Source organism: Phoca vitulina, unplaced genomic scaffold, assembly GCF_004348235.1.
Source record: "Phoca vitulina isolate PV1807 unplaced genomic scaffold, GSC_HSeal_1.0 scaffold18, whole genome shotgun sequence".
NCBI lineage: Eukaryota > Metazoa > Chordata > Mammalia > Carnivora > Phocidae > Phoca > Phoca vitulina.
Window position 1 is genome coordinate 10,928,874 of NW_022589721.1, and position 24,326 is coordinate 10,953,199.

A 24,326-nucleotide genomic window follows, 5' to 3' on the forward strand; every position below is an offset into this window, starting at 1 on the left:
TGATTTTTTCTTTTTCCCAGCCTCTTAAAATTTGCCTACCTTATGAAGTTCAGTAACACTAAATTTTTATGACTGTTAATATACAAAATCCCTGTTACACATCTTTCTTTACTAAAGAGGTTCTTAAAGTGTGGTCTGCCTATGACTGGTAGGTAGTCTAAGAAACTCTTGTCAAGATGTCCACAAGCTCAAAACTATTTTTATAACACTAAGAGATTATTTACCTTTTCCACTATGTTGACATATGTACTGATGGTGTAAAAACAATGGTATATAAAAAATGATGGTTCCTTAGTACAAATCAAGGTAGTAGCCCCAAAAAGTACTAGTTGTCATTATGTTCTTCACTTCAGGAAATTGTCTTTAAAAAAAAAAAAGCAGATCCATTTAAGATTGTCCTTGTTTTTTTTTTTTTAAGATTTTATTTATTTATTTGACAGAGAGAGACACAGCGAGAGAGGGAACACAAGCAGGGGGAGAGGGAGAGGGAGAAGCAGGCTTCCCGCCTAGCATGGAGCCTGATGTGGGGCTCGATCCCAGGACCCTGGGATCACGACCCGAGCCGAAGGCAGACGCGTAACGACTGAGCCACCCAGGGGCCCCTAAGATTGTCCTGTTGAAACAGAAAAATTAATGATTGTACTTACCTGAGTAAATGTGTTTTTAATATTCTTTGTGACACAAGGGCAAGTAGACTAAAGCACTTCTGATGCAGAGATAAGGATGGTGGTTGTATTGAAGAAAAGTGCTTGTGTGATTGTGAGATTCGTGAGTGGAGTTGGCCATTTTTTAACAAAACACCATTTTTATTTGAAAAAACAAGTGGCAGACAAAATTTGATTATTCAGACTTGGGCATTAGACTGACATTTTCTGAAAAAAATAAAGAAAGTCTGTCTGTTGTGAAAAACAAATTATAATATTTATTGCCACCTCTAAGATTCAAGCTCTTAAGGGAAAATTAGATTTTGGGGAAACTTGTGTCATCAGAGATTGACAGTTTATAGACTGAATACTTAGGTTTCTTTTTGATGAAAGCAGTGTTAATAATGATTGTGATTATTTTGGATACTATATAATGAATTGTGTCAAAATATGAGAGATCTGCCTAACTCAGTGAACCAATATTTTCTAAATGACCAACTCTTGATGTTGCATTGCATGAAATTAAAAAATATGAAATGGCAATGCAAAATGTTACAAAATTATGCATGAATAAATGAGCCGGTCAAAATGTAAGATAGAATACAAAATCTTCCATGATATTTATGATTTGGTATTCCACATTACAATAAACCTTTAAGAAATTCTGACTTGTTAAGTGTTGTTTAGTAACAAAGAGAATTTTGATGATTATTTTAATAGATGTTAAAATATCCTTCCACTTCCTTACTGTTATGCCTATGTGAGGCCAGATTTTCTTCATATATTTTAACCAAAAATTATAAAACTACATGTTGAAATGCAGACACAGGTGTTACAAACCAGCTAACTTCTATTAAGCCAAACATTTAAAAAAATTGTAAAAAATTTAAACAATGCTTTTTTTACGGACTTTAGTTTTAGAAAATATAGTTATTTTTCACAAAAATTGGTTGTTTGTTAATATATGATGAGCTTATTATTGTTATATTTAATAACAAATATATTTTAAAATTCTCATTTGCTGTTATTAATACAATAAATATTGATAGAACTAAGCGACCTAATCACTCTTTGCATTCTTCAAAAATTTTCAAGGTTATAAAGGGTTCCCAAGAACAGAAATTGCTAGAACTTCTGCTTTATTACATTTTCACCTTCATAGAACCTATAAGTGTCTCCATATTTGACCTACAGCAGAGCTAGTTTGTACAAAAATTTTCCAATTATCATCCTTAAGGATGTGTGAATTTTATACTACTAAAAATGGAATTTAAAAAGGAGAAACATTTTTATGTCATTATCTTATAATTTCACTAGATACTAACTTTGATGTTAGAATATTCATACAATTTTGATCAAGTTTTGTTAAGGAATTTTTTTTTTAACTCTTGGTAAATCATTTAAGCTTGATATAACTCAGTTTGCCATTATAAAAACTATCTCCATTATTCTTATTAAATTATCATGTGTCAGGGACCCCTAAGTGGCTCAGTCAGTTAAGCATCTGCCTTCGGCTCAGGTCATGCTCCAGGGTCCTGGGATCGAGTCCTGCATCAGGTTCCTTGCTCAGCGGGGAGCCTGCTTCTCCCTCTGCCCACTCCTCCTGCTTGTGTTCCCTCTCTCGCTGTGTCTCTCTCTGTCAAATAAATAAATAAAATCTTTAAAAAAAAGCTTATAAAAATAAATAATCATGTGTCAGAATAACACATACTTGTCAAAAAAGTTTTCATGTGTAGATTCCACAGAAATCCTAAAGATAATAACATAAATCTATACAAAGGATATACATGAGAATGGATAATGAATATCTTAAGAGGATATGGAAAAGCAAAGAAAATATTAAAATTTAAAGTATTTACTATTGTTTAGTTAATTTAAGTATAAGAGATGAAATACAGTAATGTTCAAAAGTGTTTATAGTAATAAAATTATTATAGAAAAAAAGATTGTGCTGGAGAGAGATGACTTTGGGTATAAAATTAAATAATAAAATAATATTACATATAAAATTTTCCAGTTTTCAAGAGCCATGGTATTTAAATTGCTTTTCAAGAAAAAGTAGCAGTAAGGCTCATTACATAAATAATAAGAATTCAGTCATCTATAAAAGTATCAGAATGTTTAGAAAGAAATTTCCTTAAAGTATATTGCAAACCTTTTAAAATTTCCATAACAATAATCTACATTACAATTAAATATAACATAGTTTATCTTGAGTGTTCTAATTTAATATTATATAGTTTATCTTATATCTGTTGAACTTATTATTTTAAAATTTATTTCACATGTGTAGTCATTTTAAGAGTCAGATGTAAACCTGAGCTGATTTCAAGGACTTCTTATTTATATTTATATATTATTATATGTCTGTCTTCAACTAGTCAGATCTTGAAAATAAAGATAATGACGGTAATGATTGTGATTATTTTGGATACTAGTCAGATCTTGAAAGTAAAGATAATGACGGTAATGTTACCTAACATTTCTTGAGGGTCTAGTATACACAGACATGTTGGCAAGTATTGTCTATTATCTGTAAACTTACAGCTACTCCGTGCTGTAGAGATTGACACAACTAATAGGACACATTCTCCTTTGCAATCATGGTCCCTGGGATAACGAATATGAGGATACAATAGAAAGACACTTTTTCCCTGGCAGATTATTAACTGTATTATGTTCAACTCGGTAACATAGGAGTCAGACTATGTGTTGTTCCCAGACTGATTCAGATAATTTTATATAATTTATACAATTTCTAAATTATAAAAATTTAACCAGTTATCTGTCAACAGTTGCATCCCTATCTGAAAACAGCCTCTAAACTATCCAGAGGCAGATAAAAGGACAGGAAAGAAAACACCTTATCAGACTGTTAAGCTGGTTGCTGCATTTTAAAATTCTAATTGGTTGATGTTATCTACTAATACCTGAAATATTCCATACCTTCCTTCCTTCTATCCAAAGTAAAAATAAATAAATAAATAAATTCCTGATTTCTAAATTTTGCATAACAAATAATGGAAAATGCACATTTTTTTAACTTTATAGTATATGAACTTGCTATATTTATTTTTCTGTTGGCAGGGATTTAAATTGTTCTCAAATTTTTATATTACAAAGTATCCTGCTAAGCAGATTTTTTTTAAATTAACATATAATGTATTGTTTGTTTCAGGGTTACAGGTCTATGATTCATCAGTCTTACACAATTCACAGTGCTCACCATAGCACGTACCCTCCCCAGTGTCCCTCACCCAGCCACCCCATCTCTCCCACCCCACCTCTACTCCAGCAACCCTCAGTTTGTTTCCTGAGATTAAGAGTCTCTTATGGTTTGTCATCCTCTCTGGTTTCATCTTGTTTCATTTTTCTCTCCCTTCCCCTGTGATTCTCTGTCTTGTTTCTCAAATTTCTCATATCAGTGAGATCATATGATACATGTCTTTCTCTGATTGACTTATTTCGCGTAGCATAATACCCTCTAGTTCCATCCACGTCATTGCAAATGGCAAGATTTTATTTTTTGTTGGCTGCATAATAGTCCATTATATATATATATATGTGTGTGTGTGTCTGTGTGTGTGTATACACACGACATCTTCTTTATCCATTCATCTGTTGATGGACATCTTGGATCTGTCCATAGTTTGGCTATTGTGGACATTGCTGCTATAAACATTGGGGTGCACATGCCCCGTTGGATCACTACATTTGTATCTTTGGGGTAAATACCCAGTAGTGCAATTGCTAGGCCTTGGGTAGCTCTATTTTCAACTTTTTGAGGAACCTCCATACTGTTTTCCAGAGTGGCTGCACCAGCTTGCATTCCCACCGACGGTGTAGGAGGTCTCCCCTTTCTCCACATCCCCGCCAACATCTGTCGTTTCCTGACTTGTTAATTTTAGCCATTCTGACTGGTGTGAGGTGGTATCTCATTGAGGTTTTTGATTTGGATTTCCCTGATGCTGAGTGATGTTGAGCACTTTTTCATGTGTCTGTTGGCCAGAAAATGTGCATTCTTAACCCTTTACTTAAATTCAGATGCAAAGGCAAAGTTATATAGTGAAGACTAACACAATTAAGTGTAAAGAATGAAAACATTACAAAGTTAGATACAAATTATAGTAATTTGAGACAAGAAGATCTTTTAGAGCACAGAAAAACTTAGGAAGTTAGATTTTATATTACATTATTTTCTCTTTGAGTTCATTTCTAATTAACTCACAAGTTAGGCTTCTAGTGTGTGCAAGAGCAATGCTTGCAGGAATTCATGTTTGGAAGGGCCCCTTTTGATTATACCGCACAGCCTCCTGTAAATTGTCCTTTCAGTTTGTTTGTTTGTTTGTTTTGGCTAATAAGATTTTCTCAACAGCAATTTAAGAAAAATAAAATAACTATGTCAGTGGTCTTCTTTACCCCATGCCACTAAACAGAGAGTAGGTAGGAAAATTAGCAAGAATTGTTGCAGAATGTGGTTTTTAAGTAAATTGTAGAATTTTTGATACTCTTTCATTTGATGATAAACCACAACAAAAGAGTAAGCCTTAATATGCATCAGTCACTATGCTCTAAAGGATATAAAGAGGAACAGATATGACCTGAAATTTTAAAGCCGATGGTCAACGTGTAGGGGAGAAACAAGCTTAATGTTTTTACTTTTGTTTGCAATTAATTAGCAAATACTTAAATATAATAATTATACTTGAACGTATGTAAGATATGTAAAATATATTTAAATAAATATATAAATTAAATATATTTATTTTAAATGTACAAAAATAAATATAATAATTATATTTATTGAACTGTGAACTGTGCTAGATGTTGGAAATGCAAAAGTAAAAAAGCTTATAGCCCAGAGGGAAAACAAGTATGCCAGTAAGTAAAATTAAGCTAGTTGCATTACTTGGGGTAGTATCCCACAGGGAGAGAAGTTATTGTATCTTCTTTAGAAGCCAGGTTCAAAAGTATTATGTGTGTGTGTGAGCACACATATATATTTATGTATGTATATATTTATATTCTTTGCCATTCTGAAGCTAACTCAAAGACTTACTTGGTATAATATGCCCTTCTGCAATCTACCTGCAGTATTCTTACTAAAACACATCAGGGAGCTGACTTTGTTGTTGTTTTTTTTTATTGTTGTTGTTACTTTTTTATTCAAAATATACAGAAGATGAGATTTTTATACATTTTAGGATTTTTTGAAAGATTTTATTTATTTGAAAGAGAGAGAGAGAATGGGGGTGGGAGTGGCAGAGGGAGAGGGAGAAGCAGACTCCCTGCTGAGCAGGAAGCCAGATGTGGGGCTTGATCCTAGGACCCTGGGATCATGACCTGAGCCCAAGGCAGATGCATAACCACTTGAATGACCGAGGCACCGCTAGGATTAATTTTTAAGTAAAAATGCCATTTTGGACAATAATCAAAATTGAGGAAAAATAGAAGATTCACTTTGTTCCAATATTGATTTTTATGAATTTTAGAAATGGATTTGTGCATATTGCAAATGATGAGGGGATAGAAGTGAGTTGTGAGAATCACCAATTGCATGATCAACAAATAGAAGTCACAAGTTTCCCCAAGACGGTGTTGGCTCTCTGACAACCAAAACAACCCACCTGTAGAGCATAATTTTATCCATCAGTTGGCTGATGCAAGAGTCAACATATGATGATAAAATTTGGGAATCAATATCTAAAGAGATAAATTACACTTACCCAATTAGAGATACTAATATGTAATATAAAAATAGAATCAAATAAAACAATAAAATATAATGAGTTTCTTCTGTTGTCATAGAATAGTGATTAAGTGGTACATCATGGTACCCTACAGATAAAGTAAGATTACATGCATAGGATGTTACTAAATAAATCTGGTGTGCATTTGAGTTGGTTGTTCTATTTTCAGTTAATTTGGGAAACTCAGGTAAACATCTAGTCAAAGAAATCAACATGTAGAGTACATGTTTACTAAAACTTTTACTTTTATTGTATGTTAGTGTGTGTACAACTGATTATAAGAGTATTATGATAGTATACTGATAGAACGTGTATAAAGCATGACAATGTGTTTTATTTTCCAATCATCGTTGTTTCACTACATACGTTTTCTTACTAAATCACACTAAATAGACTGGGAATAACTAGGTACTTGGGACAATATGCTAGTGTTCAAACTGTCTTTAGGAGGTAGGAAAGTCTAAAGTCAATTTAACAAGTTAAAATCTAGAGGTAGAGCATATGAGATCATTCCCTTAGGGAAGAAATGTATCATCTAAAAATAAGTCAGTATTATCTATCATAGGATTTACTGTGGTTTTCTTATTTCTTTTCGAGTACCCATACTTAATGCTGCAGCAACCTGAAGAAAAGGCAACCCAGTCTCACTTTTATTTGTTTTCTTTTACTGAATAAAAAGCAAATTCATTAAAGTGTTTCTTTTATTATTTTTACTATCAAATACAGAAGTAGAAAAGATTTCATATATATGGCTTAACATATTTGGAAAGGTGAGCCATAAATGGCTTTTCATTCATTTCAGTGGAAATTTGATTTTTATAATATAAAATTGTAAATCCAATTATTAAAAAATCTTGCAACAAAGAGAAGCACAGAGGAATTGTATGAATTCTTGTCATTGCATATTTCTCCACGGGGATTGTTGTATAGTTAAGCTTTCATGTGAATAGAGATATAGATATATAGCTAGATCTATAGATTTATATAGAGGTATATATAGATATATATAGATAGATAGATCAATAGATTTATATATCTATAGATACCTATATATTTATATCCATTGCATTTAAAGATTTATTCTGTTGAACGACCTGTGGTCAGGTTGTGTTTCTGCTACTTATTGGTAATGTTATTTTAAAAAGTCATTTAATTTCCCTGGAAGCAGGATCCAATGGGATATTAAATGTGACTTAATTATCTGGACTTTGGCCAAAAATAATAGGTTCAAGACCATTTGCATAAGACAGTCCAAGAAATTATGAAACCTACTGTGTGACTCTTAGTTCATCCCTCTTCTAGAGTTTATAAGAAAAGTCAAGGAGACTAATCAAGAGATGACAGAAGTGGGGATTTCATACGGAGAATTGACAGTATACAGTCCACATCAGTGCATAGCTCTGTGGGGAAAGAAATGACCATATTCACCCATGTTCCAAAATAACTAAGGTGAGCTTTAGAGAAATTTAAGGCAAATTGACATTGGTTTCCTTGGGCTTGGGTGTGTCATATGAACTGGTTCTTACTCATATTTTAAAACATCTGAAGACCAGGGCTGGCTAGACCCATCCCTGATTTCAGAAAGAAGGGTAAAGTCAAGAATGGAAGTACAGCCATCACTAATGGCGTGACAAAGATTTCTACTTCCTGTTGGTTGCAGATGGATGCCAAGAATGAATATGCAAATTATTTTGAAAAGGGCTTTCATCCAAGGATATAAAGGAGGTGGAAGTAACAGTAAAAAGAAAGTTTTTGTGGAGTGGTTGGCCAAATACCTGGGGGGGAGAGGGAAGGAGTAAGTAGTTAGCAATGAAAATAATCAACTGCATGACCAAGAAAGAGACTAAGTTCCATAATAATACACAAAAGCTTTTGGGTGAGGAAAAAGACTGCATTAAGATAGCTACCATACATGAGGGTGACTGCCAAGAAAGAACCACTGATATGTTGTAACATGAGGAATTTTTTTTTCCCTCTTCCCCCCTCTTGCAAACCTGTTCAGTCCTTGAAAGCTCAGGGAATGGGGGTAAATGGCCAAGCCAAAAAAAATAAAATAAAATAATGAATAAAAGCACACCCATTTTTTTTTGTCTATCCCTTGTAGCCTTTGGAGCCTGAGTTAGGCCTGAACTTGAAGGAAGAAAGTATTTAAAATAGTTAAGAGATAGATATTAGATTTTACTAGACTTTTGAAAACTGAAAAGAAAAGTTAATATCTTGAAGTTACTGGAAAATCTTGCTTAGATTTAACTATCAGCAGTGATAAGACAGACTAATGCTTTCTATGGTATACATAATAAATAGAATAATGTTTCTCCCACACACACTCAATGAAAGATATAGTCAGTTGGTTTTGGTAAAAAACATTTATTAATTGTTTTCTCTTGCCTATTCATGTAAATCCTTTAGTGTACATATATTGATCTTTCAGTAATCATAAATGGTGGATATGATTAACATCCATTTGACAGAAATACAGACAGACTTAAAGTGATTAAGTAATACTTCTAAAGGCATATAGCCAATACAAGAGAATGCCTGCATTTTGACCAAGGTCAATCTGACTCCAAAGTATTGACTATGACCATTTCTCAGTCTCATTTAATATACTCTCTCCAAATATATTATTAGCCAAACTTTACAACCAGAATAATTTATACTCATCTGACCTGACTCCAGGGTAAAATAAAAAAGGGGCAATATCTTCCTGGCATCACTTTTATGAATGCCTTTCCCCAGGGCTATTTTATAAACTCATTATATGGAAGAGATACAGGGTGGGACATGATAAATATCACCTGTGCACCTCCATATCAACATAAAAGTTCTCCTGACTTGTCTTAAAAACTGAGTCGAGGACAACTGTGTAAATATTTATATTAATGAATCAAGGTTTAGGAAAAAAAAATCAACCCATGTGGCAGGTTTAGAAAATTGTATTAGAGTGTTTGTTTCCACTTGATCCCATATAGCTCTAAATAAAATCTCAGACTTTATCCCTGAAACTTAGCAAATGATAATTAGATTTTGAAGCAGTTTTCTCAGTTTACTCTTTTAAGGTTGGTGATTCCCAACACTGATGTAAAATTCATATGGTTCAGTGGGTATTTTACCTTTCTAATGCACTTTTGCCAAAGAGGACTTCAGATGGAACTAAGATTCCATTTCAATAGGGTAATATTTTAATTGAAGTAATCAATCTTTCCCCAATTGTTATAGCAGGTATCCATCAGTGCATTGTATAAATCAAGACATATTGTTACAAAATAAATTGCTAAAAAAAATTATCCAAAATCTAATTTACAAAACCTGCATGATAGTTATTAGTTTCTTTTTAAGGACTACAGGTGCACAGAATTGGTTTAATTAAAATCCTTTCTTCCTGAAGTGTATCCTCATTTTCCATGAATGATATTATTTTATTTTATTTTATTCTTATTGTGTTTTACTTTACTTTATTCTCTAACAGTAGAATGAATACCTATGTACCCCAAACAAGAGCATAACTAATAATTTGTACATACTTGTGTGCTTTTACCATCTCCATGCATCTCTTTCATTGTAAACATTCTAATTTTTGCCTTTATTATTTTCTTACTTTGTGTATTGTGCTACAAATTTTGATTGGTGCTATTGTGTGCAGTTTAATGTCACTGATTTTCATGGCTGTGTAATAATTCATTATGTACATATGATGATTTGGTAATCAAATCTTCTGCCAGTGCGCACTTAACTTGTATTTTTTCTGGATTAATTTTTTTTACTATTGCACAAGAAGTGATAAGGATGTTGGGGGTGCCTGGGTGGCTCAGTTGGTTAAGCATCCAACTCTTGGTTTCAGCTCAGGTCACGATCTCAGGTTGTGAAATTGAACCCTGTATCAGGCTCCGTGCTCGGTGGGGGCGTGAAGCCTTCTTAAGATTTTCTCTCTCCATCTCTCTCCCTGTGCCTCCCCCCACCCCATGCATGTGCATGAGTGCACACACTCTCTCTCTCTCTCAAAAAAAAAAAAAAGTTATCATATATGATCCCCAATATATATGTGCAAGGAGTTATGTGCTAGGATGTATGGTAGGCAATGTTCAATATTACTCAAATTGTTTTCCAAAGGTTATACCAATTTTTACCCCATAGTAGCAATCTGTAAGAGATTCAGTCAGCCATTGGCCTCTGAAATATTTGATATATTTGGTATATTGATCCTGAATTTTCTACTAACTGATTAAATGTAAAATATTATCTCATTGTAACCTCAATCTGCATTTCCCTGACCACTATGAAGACTTAATTAAACCTTTATATATTAATTGGCCATGTGTTTTTCTTTTTGTATTTTTTATTCACTTCATTTAAAAAATTCTAGTGATTATACTGAATTATCCCAAAATGCCAGAACCTGGTGATTCCCCAAACACATATTAAGTGTTTGGATTGAGGTACTTCTAAAAACAATGAAATATAAAATAGTCTTAAATAAAATAAAAGAAAATGACTTTGCTTTTTGGCTGCTCGCTGGGCCAATAAAGTAGCCCCATTATGTTCTGTAAACATACTTGTTATTTAAAAGAATATATGCCATCATTATAAACTTAGTTTATAATAATCCAAATTATAAATATATGAATTACAGAATAGAATACTAAGCCTAGAAATAAATTATATTCTATGATAATATTTCATTTCAGATAAAGAAAGCATTGCATTCTATTATGCAGTATTTTGTTTCAGATACAGCATTGCATTTTATTATATACAATTTATTAATAGTTATCTGTATATAATAAAAACATATATATATATATATATATATATTTAAAGAACATAAGTGCCTAGTAGATAACTAGGCAAAGAAGATAAATAGGCAGTTTGCAAAGAGAAAAACAAAATGAAACTAACAAAAAAAAGGTGAATAATTAATCTTTATAGTCATCAAATAAAGTGCAAATTAACACAGGGAGTATAATTTTATGCTTCTTTAGAAAAATGGATTCTAATTCTCACTGTGGGCAGGGATTAGTCAAGCAGTTACCCCATATTCTGTTACTACTGGTTCCTATGTGTATAACATTGGAGGGAAAGTGGATTATGAAAATGAATTAGGAACCATAAATGTTTCATAACCTTGGCATAGGAACTGGCTTCCAGGAAACTATCTTAAAAAAAAGAAAGAAAGAAAAAAAAAAAAAAACTATAAGGTAAAACTTCTCATGGTATTAATTTAATTATGGACAACTATAAATAGCTTAGACACCGAATATATATGTGAAATTAAGTTAAATTACCCCTTGAGGCAGAAAGTCCTCTATATTCTCCAGCTATATAATTTCAGTCATCTAGCTGTAGCGTCTCTTTAATTCAGGGATGGGCTTCCGACACCCTCAACCTATCCCTACCCTTCGACTCAGTCCTGACTTAATCTGTCTTTTCTATATGGCCTCACAGTATCCTGTGAATGACTTATCTTCATTAGAGCTTTCATTTAATTTCCTGGAAAGTAATGCAGATGTCAGCCGGGCACTTTTGGCTCTTCTGCATCGAGGGAGACTTATTATTGCCTCAGTTTCTCTATTTGCAAATGCAAAGCTATTCTCAAGATTTGTGGAGAAGCATACTTTTTCGTGTTTAGCTCTGGGCTACTGCTCCATGATAGCCATCCCTGTCCAGGCAAAAATGAAGGGAAACCCCTTATTCCACAAGTGTCCACTAACCTTCTGGTATCTTTTTCAGCAGTTTTGAGTTTACATCTCAGGAAAGTGAATATTTCAAATTGTTTACAGAAATTTGTACTCTGCCTTTCTACCATTCCATCAAGGAATTTCCACCACTTCTCTCTTCACTCAGCATAGTTGTCTGACTTGTAATCTCTGTTGCCTTTTTTTCACATACCTAATGCCCTTTCCTTCTCAGGATCAAAGTCAAATTTCTCTCACTGTTTCATTTTCTCAGGCCAGGTAATTCTGCCATCTCCCTTCTTACCTCAGATACCCATACATCTATATCATGGGTACCTGTGTCATTTTTTGCCTCAGTTATTTTATAAAGTTATTTTTCTAAGCAGACAATTATTTAGAAAATAACATTTTTACCATCTATGTATTTTTTTAACTATTATTTATTATACATGTATGTTTACCTGTCACTTCTCTTGTTCATTATGAATTCAATAAAGTCAGATAGCACTACTCTTTTAAGTTGTTACACATGGCATCTTGAAAAATACATTTTATAAGTGCTCAATAAGTATTTTTAGGTGCTCAATAAGTATTCATAAATGATGAATAATTTAGCAATGTTTTGGGTGATTTTTTTCATTTTTATTAATTTCATTTTTGTTTTATTGATCTCTAGGCAGATGGCATGTGTTCTTTGTTATATAAAATAAATTAAACATGTAATGATTAAAAAGGCATGACCTAGAAAATGCTATGGAGAATTCATAGAGAAGCAAGTTTCAGATAAAACTGCTGTCATCTGATCAATGACACACAGCACTGTGTAATGATTCACGACTCTGTTTAGAAAAAGATGATCTCGGGGTGCCTGGGTGGCTCAGTTATTAACCGTCTGCCTTCGGTTCAGGTCATGATCCCAGGGTCCTGGGATGGAGCCCCACATCGGGCTCCCTGCTCCGCGGGAAGCCTGCTTCTCCCTCTCCCACTCCCCCTGCTTGTGTTCCCTCTCTCGCTGTCTCTCTCTCTGTCAAATAAATAAAAAATCTTTAAAAAAAATAAATAAATGGAACAGAGGATGAGCTGTATTTAAAAAAAAAGAAAAGAAAAACATGATCTCCTAAATATTAAATAGTAAGTATGGTATCATTGACATATATACATGCTAAATTTAACTGAAAAACTACCTAGATTTTGAAATTCAAATCCATTTTTGTTGAGATTTAGTGAGACCGAGAGGAAAAGGATATTAGCCTACACCTGAGAAAACCTGGATTTTATGTCTGAATAAAAGAAGTTATGAATGAGTATAGGTCAGAACTTACTATTTTGGCTTGACATTCTATATCACAGGAGCATAAAATTAGGATCATAACTAGATTGAAACAGAAACTGTGGTTCAAGGAGGTGTCATAGACAAAGTGTGTGTGTGTGTGTGCGTGTGTGTGTGTGTGTGTGTGTGTGTTGCATGTTACTAAAATAGAACATAGAGAGCTTTGATTTCTTCCAAAGAGATACACTTATTATAAGGATTAAAGGAGAAACTGTTTATTTAAAACCATTGTCTGGCATTTTAAAAAACTACAGGTTTAAAGGAAGAGACATTCTAAAGAACATGTAAGTAGGGACAGAGGAGGTGGGGAGAAGCAGAAATGACATCATGTCAGTGTCCTGATGAGTAATATACAGATCCTGCCCAGCTGGAGAAATAGGTTCATTTTCACTTAGCATAATGCCTCCCAGTTTCGTCCATGTTGTTGCAGATGGCAAGATTTCATTCTTCTTATGGCTGCATAATATTCCATTGTATAAAAGACAAATACTGTATGATCGTGCTTATATGTGGAATCTAAAGAAGTCAAACTCATCAAACCATCGTTGTTCAGGTGGTTAGTGGGTGGTGGCAATGACATGAAGGCTGCAAGGGCACACTTCAGTTATAAGATGAACAGGTTTTGGGGATCTAAAGTATAGCATGGCCATTATAGTTCATAATACTATATTGTATACCCGAAATTTGCTAAGAGAGTTGATCTTAAGTGTTTTCACTACATAAACACAAATTATAACTACATGAGGTGATGGATATGTTGATTAACTTGATTACAATAGTCATTTCAAAATGCATGCCTATGTTAAATCATAATATTGTACACCTTAAAAATCATGTTGTACTATGTAAATATACTTAATTTTTATTTGTGAATCATACCTCAACAAAGCTGAGGGAAAAAGAATGAAAAGAAAGGAAAGGAAGGGGCGCCTGGGTGGCTCAGTTGTTAAGCTTCTGCCTTCGGCTCAGGTCATGATCCCAGGGTTCTGGGATCAAGTCCCGCATCTGGCTCCCTGCTCAGCGGGAAGCCTGCTTCTCCCTCTCCCTCTCCCCCTGCTTGTGTTCCCTCTCTCGCTATGTCTCTCTCTGCCAAATAAATAAATAAAATCTTAAAAAAAAAAAAAAGAAAGAAAGGAAAGAAAAAACAAGAGGCTCCTGTTCCCCAAATCAACACTCAACTGCCATGGAAGAAGAAGGCGTAGTTGTGGGATTTCAACTTGCTGTAAATCACTCTTATGCTTTATTTTTTTTTTTTTAAGCAGAGAATTTATAAAATTGATGATTTGGCTTTTTGAAATTTTCATTTATCATAAAATAACCGATACAACTTTGGGATTGCTATTTTAGGTTTCATTCTAACAAAGAAAACTTCTGTGTTGTTGAACAAAAACCAGAGAGTTTCATTTCCAGGCTAATGTTCTGACACTAAATAATTGACTTCAATCAAGTGATTAAGTCTTTTGGGCCTAAGTCTCTTCATCTTAAAATGAAAATGTCAGATTTATTATTTTAATGTGCTTTTTTAAGGTCTCTCATAATTTATGCTTAGGAAATTATGCTTAATATGTATATGCTCTTTCTCTGTTTTTCTCTCCTTTAGTAAGATATTTGGTACTTCTTTGCCTGGTGAATAAAATTTTGTAGAATTAACAATAAAAATAATAATTTTATTGTTAAATTATTAGTGCTTTATATAGATAAGATTTCTATATGCAAAGATTATTTTAAATTGAGAATTCTACCCATAGTTGCATCATTTTTGGATTTTTTTAAAGATTTATTTATTTGAGAGAGAGAGCACAAGCAGGAGGGGCAGGGAGAGGAAGAGCTAACTCTGTGCTGAGCTCAGAGCCCCACACGGAGCTCTGTCTCACGACCCTGAGATCAGGATCTGAGCTGAAACCAAGTCTGACACTTAACCAACTGGACCCCCCAGGTGCCCCATAGTTGCATCACATTTTAATTTTATTTTTCTATTCAATTTGATCTAATTTAGTTATATGAAATCTATAATATTTTATATACTTGTGAATTCTATTTTGAAGAAACATTATAGCACACATTCTAGACAAAGGTTTTTTTGTTAGCTTTCTATTTTTTTTTTTCCATATCCAAACATTTAAAGACATCACTCATGTAAAAAATTTATATAGGGGACCTTGAATGATATAATGGACAATTCTCAACAACAGTTATAAAATAAAGTTGAAACAGGTTCCCATAGGGCTGTTTCTTGTACAACCCTTAATAAAAGCCGAGTGTATAACATTATAATTCAATAAAAGTGGTTCTGATATGGAAGAAAATAGCATTTATTGAATAGCCATTATGTGCCAGAAATTCTACATTTATTATCTCAATAATTTCTATATCACTGAGAGATGGATAGGACATCCCGAAAGAGAAGTGGAGAAAATGCCAAGGTAATGGATCTAATATTGGACAAGTTGGGACTTGAATTATGACTCCAAAGTCTGCACTGTTTCTACCCAGTCAAAGTACATCTGCTGCTCTGGTCTGAGTCAGTGTTCTCCTTCTGATATCCTGACTGGTGAATGATTGTACTTAAGCGTTCCAGGAGAGGTGGATCACTTTATTCAAATTTTAGACTCCATCAAGGCTTCTTGAGACACAGATTGCTAGACTTTACTGCTAGAGGTTCTGTTTCAGCAAGTGTTTGATGGGGTTCTTGAATTTTCATTTTTAACAAGTTGCGAGGTATTGGGACTGCTGTGATTATGGTGACTATGCTTTCTAGACAACCAGTTTATATTAGTGCACTCCAGTGTATAGAAGATGGTACCAAAAACGGAACTCAGAATGCTTAAAAGAATTGATAATCTCTTATGGAAATAGAAAACTCAAATCAATAATAATAATAACAATGATAATGATAGTAAACAGCAAGGGAATTATTATGCCCTTTATTGTGATATATAGAGCAAGGATTAGTTACTGTTCCACACTTACTAGGTAACAGGTATTCAGATAAATGCTTTACATGGAAGATGGTCTTCAAGATGCCTATGAAGTAAAGAAGTGTAGAAAAAGCGGCAGTGACAGCATGAGTATAAGGTTCGAGGGGTGGAGTCTGTTAGTTAACAGTCCATTTGCACAAAGGAACTGGGCAGTGCTCCGTGGAAGAACCGGAGGCACAGACATCATCCATTGCCTTGCTCTTTAGGTGAGAGGCTTCTTTTGATAAACATCTGACTGTAATCATTCTGGTTTGTCTTCTTGCCTACCATTAATTTAGTTCAGTTCCCTTTAATTTAGTTCAGTTTAGTTTAGTTTTTCCTTCTCTTCCCAGAGAAGGAAGTGAAAAAAGTTTTTAAATAGCTACTCTGCCTAAAATATATATCCTTATTTTTTCCTTGCATGTCTGTATCACTCTCCTCTATCTCACCTCTTATTCTCAAAATGCTTTTCTTTTCTCTTGTCTTCTTAAACCTTAAATTAGTGTTCTCTAGAGTTTTATGTTCAACCCCTATTTTCTCTATAAACCTCTCACACCTCTTAACAGTTCTAAAATATAACCCTTTCAGGATTGTTCATGTATTTATGCTTTTGAACTTTCTGATTAATGTTACTGGACTGTCCTTTATCTTTCTATCCATCCAGCTTATTAGTCTTCAGCTCAGTTGTCACCCCTACAATGCTACTCCAGTCCCCTTTAAAATTTTCCTCTGTCATTTCAAATACATTTGCAAAGATCTTGAATATTCTGCCTCAATTTATACCTTATTTGCCCATTTATATATGTTTCTAATCTCTCAAATGTCCCTGAGGAGCAGCTCCCATGACTTCTTAATCCTTGTACCCTTCCCTTCATGACCTCAGGGAGTATCTGCTCCACTTGAGCAATGTAATGAATAAGTGGTTGATATCATCAGCAATTACAAATAATATATTAGTATGTTCTCAGTACCGCACAGGAAAAGCCCTTAAATAAGAATAACCAGTATATTGGAGGTGGTCACTTATTTCACCATCTGTATTATCTAGAGCTAGACTGCTATCTAGAATATTCCCCTACATTGCTCTAAGCCTCTGGGTTTTGAGGCTGTTTTGTTTTCTGTTTCATTGTCACATTCGTTCTGTTGGTGCAAAAGCCCTGGGAAGAATTCTGTTTGTGGTGAGTGGACAGGTTTCAAACATATAATGTCCATTTTCTAAAGGATTACTCAAGTCAGATTGAGGCATAAGGAAATCTAGAGATACAGAAAACCTATTAATGAAAACCCAGCAGGTCTAATGTAGGGCCAAGTTCATGAATGTGCACCAAGTATATATTCATACAAAGATGGCTTAGAAGCAGTGGTATAACAATGGGTAGCAGAGTCCCAGATATGGTAATAGGGATCTGGAACCAGGTATTCTACAACAAGGTTAAGAGTATAGACTCTTGAGTAGAGGAATGAAGACGGTGTGATCAAATGTAGGCTTGTCTTGTTTTGTGGATCGCTAGTGAATCTTCCCTATCTAATGTTAGCCTGTGTCCTAGATTTGTGTGCAGAAGTTGAGTGAGATAAAACTCCTAGGTAATGGTTAGAGGTGAGAAATGTCAAAGAACTCAGATACATGTTGTCATCTTGTCTTTAGCTGTTATGGGTACAGCACATGGCTTTATGGTAGAAAGATCTAGATCTTACTCACTTTTATGGCCCAGTATATAGCACGTGGAAGATTTTCAACAAATCTATGAAAAAATAAATAAGCAAGTGAATACTTAAAAAAAAATGGCTTCTCACCAAAATACATTCAATTCAGTTTTCTTATACAAAGGTCCAGCAGTCCTCTCAATTCAACATTTTATTTGTTTGTTTTCAAATTTGGCACTTTTACACTTGCAGTAGTTCCTTAGGAAACTGTTGCACTATTTTCTAGTGAATTATAGGCTTGGGATGACTTGGAGAGTTCCTTGGATCCATTATTTTGCCTCACGGCAGTACTAGAACTAAATAAACTGAAAGAAAAAATGGAACATTCTCAGTTTTCTCTAAAACTTAGTTGTTTTACACCACAAAATAGCATACGTCATAGTTGTCTTTCCTTTTTGATTGGTGTTAAAGTCCTTTTCAGGGTTACCAATTAGTTGCATATGTTCACTGGCCTAAACCATGTCATTATAAAATAAATGTCATTTTTTTTTACTTTAGACAGTTTCTCATGGCTAAATTTCAGGTAATATTAAATACCCCATCATGTAGAGATGTAATTTCATCTCTTGAAAACACACGATATCAATGTTTCAAAGTGTTATAAAATAATTGTTTCTGATTGGCATTGATCACTTTAAATAATTGTTTCTTCTCTGTGGGTTCTGAAATCACTATATGACATGCTCAACTGCATAGGAACAAGCTAAAACTGCAAAAAGAAAGTTGTTAAAAATTTTAGAAATAATTAAAAATTATGTAAAGAAATGTGTTCCTGATTAGTTGATTATTTAATGAAAAATAGTGTATTTATATATATTATAAAGATACATATATATAATAGAGTATAAATTATATACTCAAGGGCTTTATTTATGATATATATTAATTATACATTAAAATATCAGTTGCGGCTATTATTAACTAAACTACTTAAATATTTTAAAAGAATATAGGTTTTTTTTTTCCCAGTTACTAAATTCTTGACCCCAGGGATACAAATTCAGATAGGACCAAATTCCTAGTCTTGGTTATCATAACCTTTATTGTGGAAATACACACATAGTTAATTTTAACACAATATTGTGAATAAATATAGATGTATGTATGAATTCCTAAGTCAGCACAGGAATACTTAAATTATCCTGGGTTGGGGTAGGTGGGTAGAGAAAGATCAGAGTAGATTTCAAGGAAAATGATGATGTATAGTTGAATGTTGAATGATCAAGAGTTAGCAAAAAAAATGATCAAATTCCTCTATCTACTTTTCCAGATTTACATGTTTACTGCCACTGTCTAGCCAATATCCTCATGTATTTGTATTATTTAAAAAGCTTTTTAGTCTCTTGTTTCCCTACAAATGATTATTTCTGTGGCTGCCAAAAAAGATTATATTGTTAAAATGTAAATAAGATAATGCCTCTACCATGTGTTTGTTTTCCAATAGCTGGAACATAAAATAGGATCCAAATACTTTATGGCCTACATAATGGCTGAAAATATTCTAAAAATATATATATATATATGGCCTCTGCCTATTACACCTTATTTTTCACTATACTCAGGCAGTCTTTTTTTCTCCTCAAAAAGTTAAAACTTATTTCCCACTTAGGGATTTTAGACATATTTCTTCCTCTGCGTTAATTAATAAGTTTCTCATGGCTGGCTGACTTTAGAAGGTTTTAAAATATACCCCCCCCCCTTTTTTTTTGGCATTACTTCTGTAGATAGATCTATGCCTTGGCCTCCTGAATCAGGAGGCTGGTTTGACCAATGAGTATACCAGAAGTGATGCTGTGTGACATCTGAGGTCTTTTTGGCTGGAGTACTCATGCTTAGATCTTGAGCTATCATGTAAGAAGTCCAATTATTATGAAAATGCATTGCTTCGAGGAAGCCAAGACACATGGAGAGTCCACTTATTTATACTGTAATCAGCAGTAAAGGTCTTCAAGTCATCCTAACCCAGGTACGATAAATGTGAGTGCATCTTTAAACCACGGCAACTCTTAGCCATTCAGCCATATCCAACCTTTGAGCCTTTCAAGTTGAAGTCAGAGATATGAAACAGAGATCAAATCATCCCATTGTGCCATGTCTGAATTTTCCACAAAATTCATTTGCATAAAAATTGGTTGTTTAAGCTATTACATTTTGAGATAATTTGTTATGCAACAGCAGTAATAGGTATGTCATATAAATCTTGTTGCAATAATACCTCCTCAGAAAAGACTTTATTTAAAATTGGGCCCCATCACCAAATTTCATTAAACATGATATTCATAGCTATATTATTTATTATAGCCAAAGGCTGAAAATAGCCCAAATGTTAATCTATAATTGAATTAACCATGGGTATGTTTACACTTAGAATACAATTAGAATGGGAGCTGTATATTTATATGCAAATTATCAATGAATTCTCGAAAAATGTTGAAAAAAATAATTGATGCAAAGGAGTGCATTCTATGTGAATCCTTTTATTTAAAATAAAAAAACAGTAAAATATTTCTTAAATAACTATTTATTGCAAAAATGACAGAAGAGCAGCTTCTGGGGTGCTAGTGGTGTTGTGATCTGAGTCTGGTTGCAATTTGTACACTGCATGCATAGTATACTACAACTTTAAAGTATTGGTCCTCAGCTATTTCCCGTTTTATAATATATTCTTTTCTTTATAATATAAATTATTGAGAATTATCTGGTATTATCCAATTAATTATTCATTTATGACTCATTGTTACCCTACTAGAATGCATTGAAAGCAAGAATTAGTTTGTCCTATTTATTTTTATATGTCTTTGTCAGTTGAATTGAATTAGTATCAAACTGTATAATACTAATATTGTGTAATTCTTTGTAAATTATTTTTTAAGATTCCATTATATTATTTGATATCAATTTAGAAACATTTAAAAGAAAGAGCTATTTGAAGTGAATCATGGTAGATTCTGCAATTGAATTCAAGAGTATTTAACCTTTAAAATCATAAAAACATATTGCTAAGAACTACTATGTCCTATCCCAATTAAACAGAGCTAAATCATTGTTTTATGCTAAAATTCCAAGTTTTAAATGCAATATCACAAACTGGAACATCTTCAGAGGAAAATAACTAGAAAATTAAAACAACTCCAAAACATATGCTGTGCAAAAAAATTGAAGGTTACCAACTCTCACTTTGTAGCTCTATCTCCTGTTTTGTGCCTCTATGTATTCAACTTTATTTATAAAACATGGCAGAGTTTTCTGTTCTCCTAAACAGAAAACCCATAAATCAACCATTCATTAAAGAGAAAATCTTTACCAGACACTTAGCACCTCAACTTTGATCTTCGTCTCCTCATATTAGGGAGCATCTTGGAGAGAATGCTGGATCTGCTCGGTTTCCTTCGGCCCTATATTCTTGACACTGCCCTAGGCTGTAAGTTGGGGCAAAATGAAGACTTACTTTATTTCTCTTCTCTCAGTAATTAAAATCCTGTGGTGTCTTTCCAATATGTTAAAACAGTTTTTTAGTTGTTTAAAATAGGAGACGTCAAGTGCCCATTATTATTTTACAGTTGGATACAGAATCATCATCATAGTGTTAAACTAAAGATGTAATTTTTGCATTTATATAATGCCTGCCTCTATCCTTAGACTACAATCTCCAAGAGAATAGAATCCTACCCATTTTTAAAAATAAAAACAAACTAAGAAAAAACACTTCTTAACCTACATCTTGCACACTACCTAATGTGTGCAAAGTAAATATATGCTGAATGAATGACTATGGAGTAAATGACTTTATGTATCCAAAAGATTGCACCATTTCACACCATTATTCATTTGGTTATCACAGAGGATAAGTAGTACATCTAGATACTCCATATATTTATTAGGTACCAAGACTTACCTTGCTACAAAGCAAATGAAAGTAATATATTTCTTCCCACATTTTAGTTGTATTTAATTCCACAATAACCCTATGTAAAATTACTATACTGATAAGAGTATAGGATTTGCCATTTGTCAAAATTTGTACAATTGATAAGTGTCAAGATCTTGATATGAAATTGTTTCTTTTTGCTTCAACACACTACCAAAATTATCTCCCATTACATTGGCATGACTTGGTGTATCAAATATACTATTCATTGCTTTGTACTCTTCTTATGAAAAAAGTTATTTTTTCACATGTTCCTTATTTTTTAGGAGTAGTACATTGTATGAATATAAATGTATTCATTAGATTAATTTATAATTATTTTTCCAACCATATTGTAAATCTCTGAATGGCAAGAATCATTCCATAATACTTACATACTTACATGTATGTGACATGTAAGTAGTTAGTATATATTTATTAACTGATTATGTAACATTAGATTAGAACTTTACACCATTCATTGTTGCTATGTATATTTATGCAATAAACTATATATCTTTGCATCTCATGTTCACCACAACTAATAAAATACCATCCACCCCCTTCTCAAAAAAAAAAAATAAAAATGTCTGATGTGCTTAAGCCAGGACGACTTACAGGTATACCATGTGTGAATACAACACATTTTCTTTTGGTTCTTTTTAAGTTTTTATTTAAATTCCAGTTAGTTAACATACAGTGTAATATTAGTTTCAGGTGTACAATATAGTGATCCAATACTCCCATACAATACCCGGTGCTCAGCGCAAGTGCTCTCCTTAATCCCCATCACCTATTTCACCCATCCCCCCACCCACCTCTTTCTGTTTTGATACAGCATCTGTCCTGTTTTCCTCTTCTCATCTAGACTGCTTTCATATTGTATCTACAAAATGCTCTTCTGCTAGTAGGAGTCCTTTGCACCCTAGTGACTGCTGTAATTGCACACCATGTGGTTACTAATGTCCAAAGTAAGAGGTCCTATCTCCAATGCTCCAAATAATACCTGTTTGCCTTCCTTCTTCGGCACTGATTATTACTGATGCAAAATTCATGCTGAGCCAAGATATGTGTGAGATTTTCTCTACCCATATGATGGTTTTCTCCTAAATGTCTGTCCAGGCTCTTATTCATTTAGACACTGACTTTGCCGCTGTTGAATCAGACAAGTGGGAATTACAAAGAAATATAGTTTGGGTTTAAACTGGGAATCTCTGATGGACATCAGGGAGGGTATTACTATGGTGAGGGCTGTGAATTGTGTAAGACTGATGAACCACAGAACTGTACCCCTGAAACAAATAATACATTATATGTTAATAAAAAATAAATTAAAAAAAAAAAACTGGGAATCTCAACGCCTTTCATATAAACAGAAATATAAGTATCAACATGCCATTCTTGATTATTCCTTTGTCTAGATTCATTTTCTTGGACTAGTTTTTATAACTGACATAGTCAAAAAATAGAGCAACATGATAATTTCAGTGACAAAGATAGGTGAGTGGGGCTTAGTGTGAATTTCTTCTCTTATTCAAATATTTCCTTATCTACAAAGCAAAGTTGGAAATATCATCCATCAGATTATCTCAAACTTGCCATATGATTTAATTAGTTTGTTAATGTAGACTTCTAAATGTGCATACTTCTATTTTTACAGGAAAGGTTTATATAAAAGAAGGTCTAACTAAAGTCTTTCATCAATCTCTGCCCAAATGTGCAAAGGAGAACACTAAAACAAATAGCCTTTATGTGATAGTGCCATGAATGCTGGGGAGAATCAATAAATATTCATTGCAATATTAATTGAGTCATTTGAAGTGAACACACATAGGGCACTTCCTGGGTGTCAGTTACTTAAACTATTCACTTATTGTCAATCCAAGATAAAAAAAAAATAAGCTTACAAGACAACTGCAAAACAGAAGCACAATACATGATGTAAATACTTGGGGGTTCTTCTAGGCAAGTAAGTGTAGATTTTTGTAGATACTTAAGCATATGGGACTGACTTCAAGAATCTATGTACTCTCGGGCACCTGGGTGGCTCATTCGGTTAAGCGGCTGCCTTTGGCTCAGGTCATGATCCCAGAGTCCTGGGATTGAGCCCTGCTCAGGCTCCCTGCTCAGCGGGGAGTCTGCTTCTCCCTCTGACCCTCCCCCCTTTTGTGCTCTCTCTCTCTCTCTCACTCTCCCAAATAAATGAATAAAATCTTTGAAAAAAAAAAAAAAAGAACGTATGTACTCTGTAAAAGTACTGATGTGCATTTTTCTAAAAACAGGTTCCATTGCTTTTTTAAAAACCTCAAAAAAGGTCATATATCATTATTCTATTTCTTAAATCTACAATGATCCCATAAAG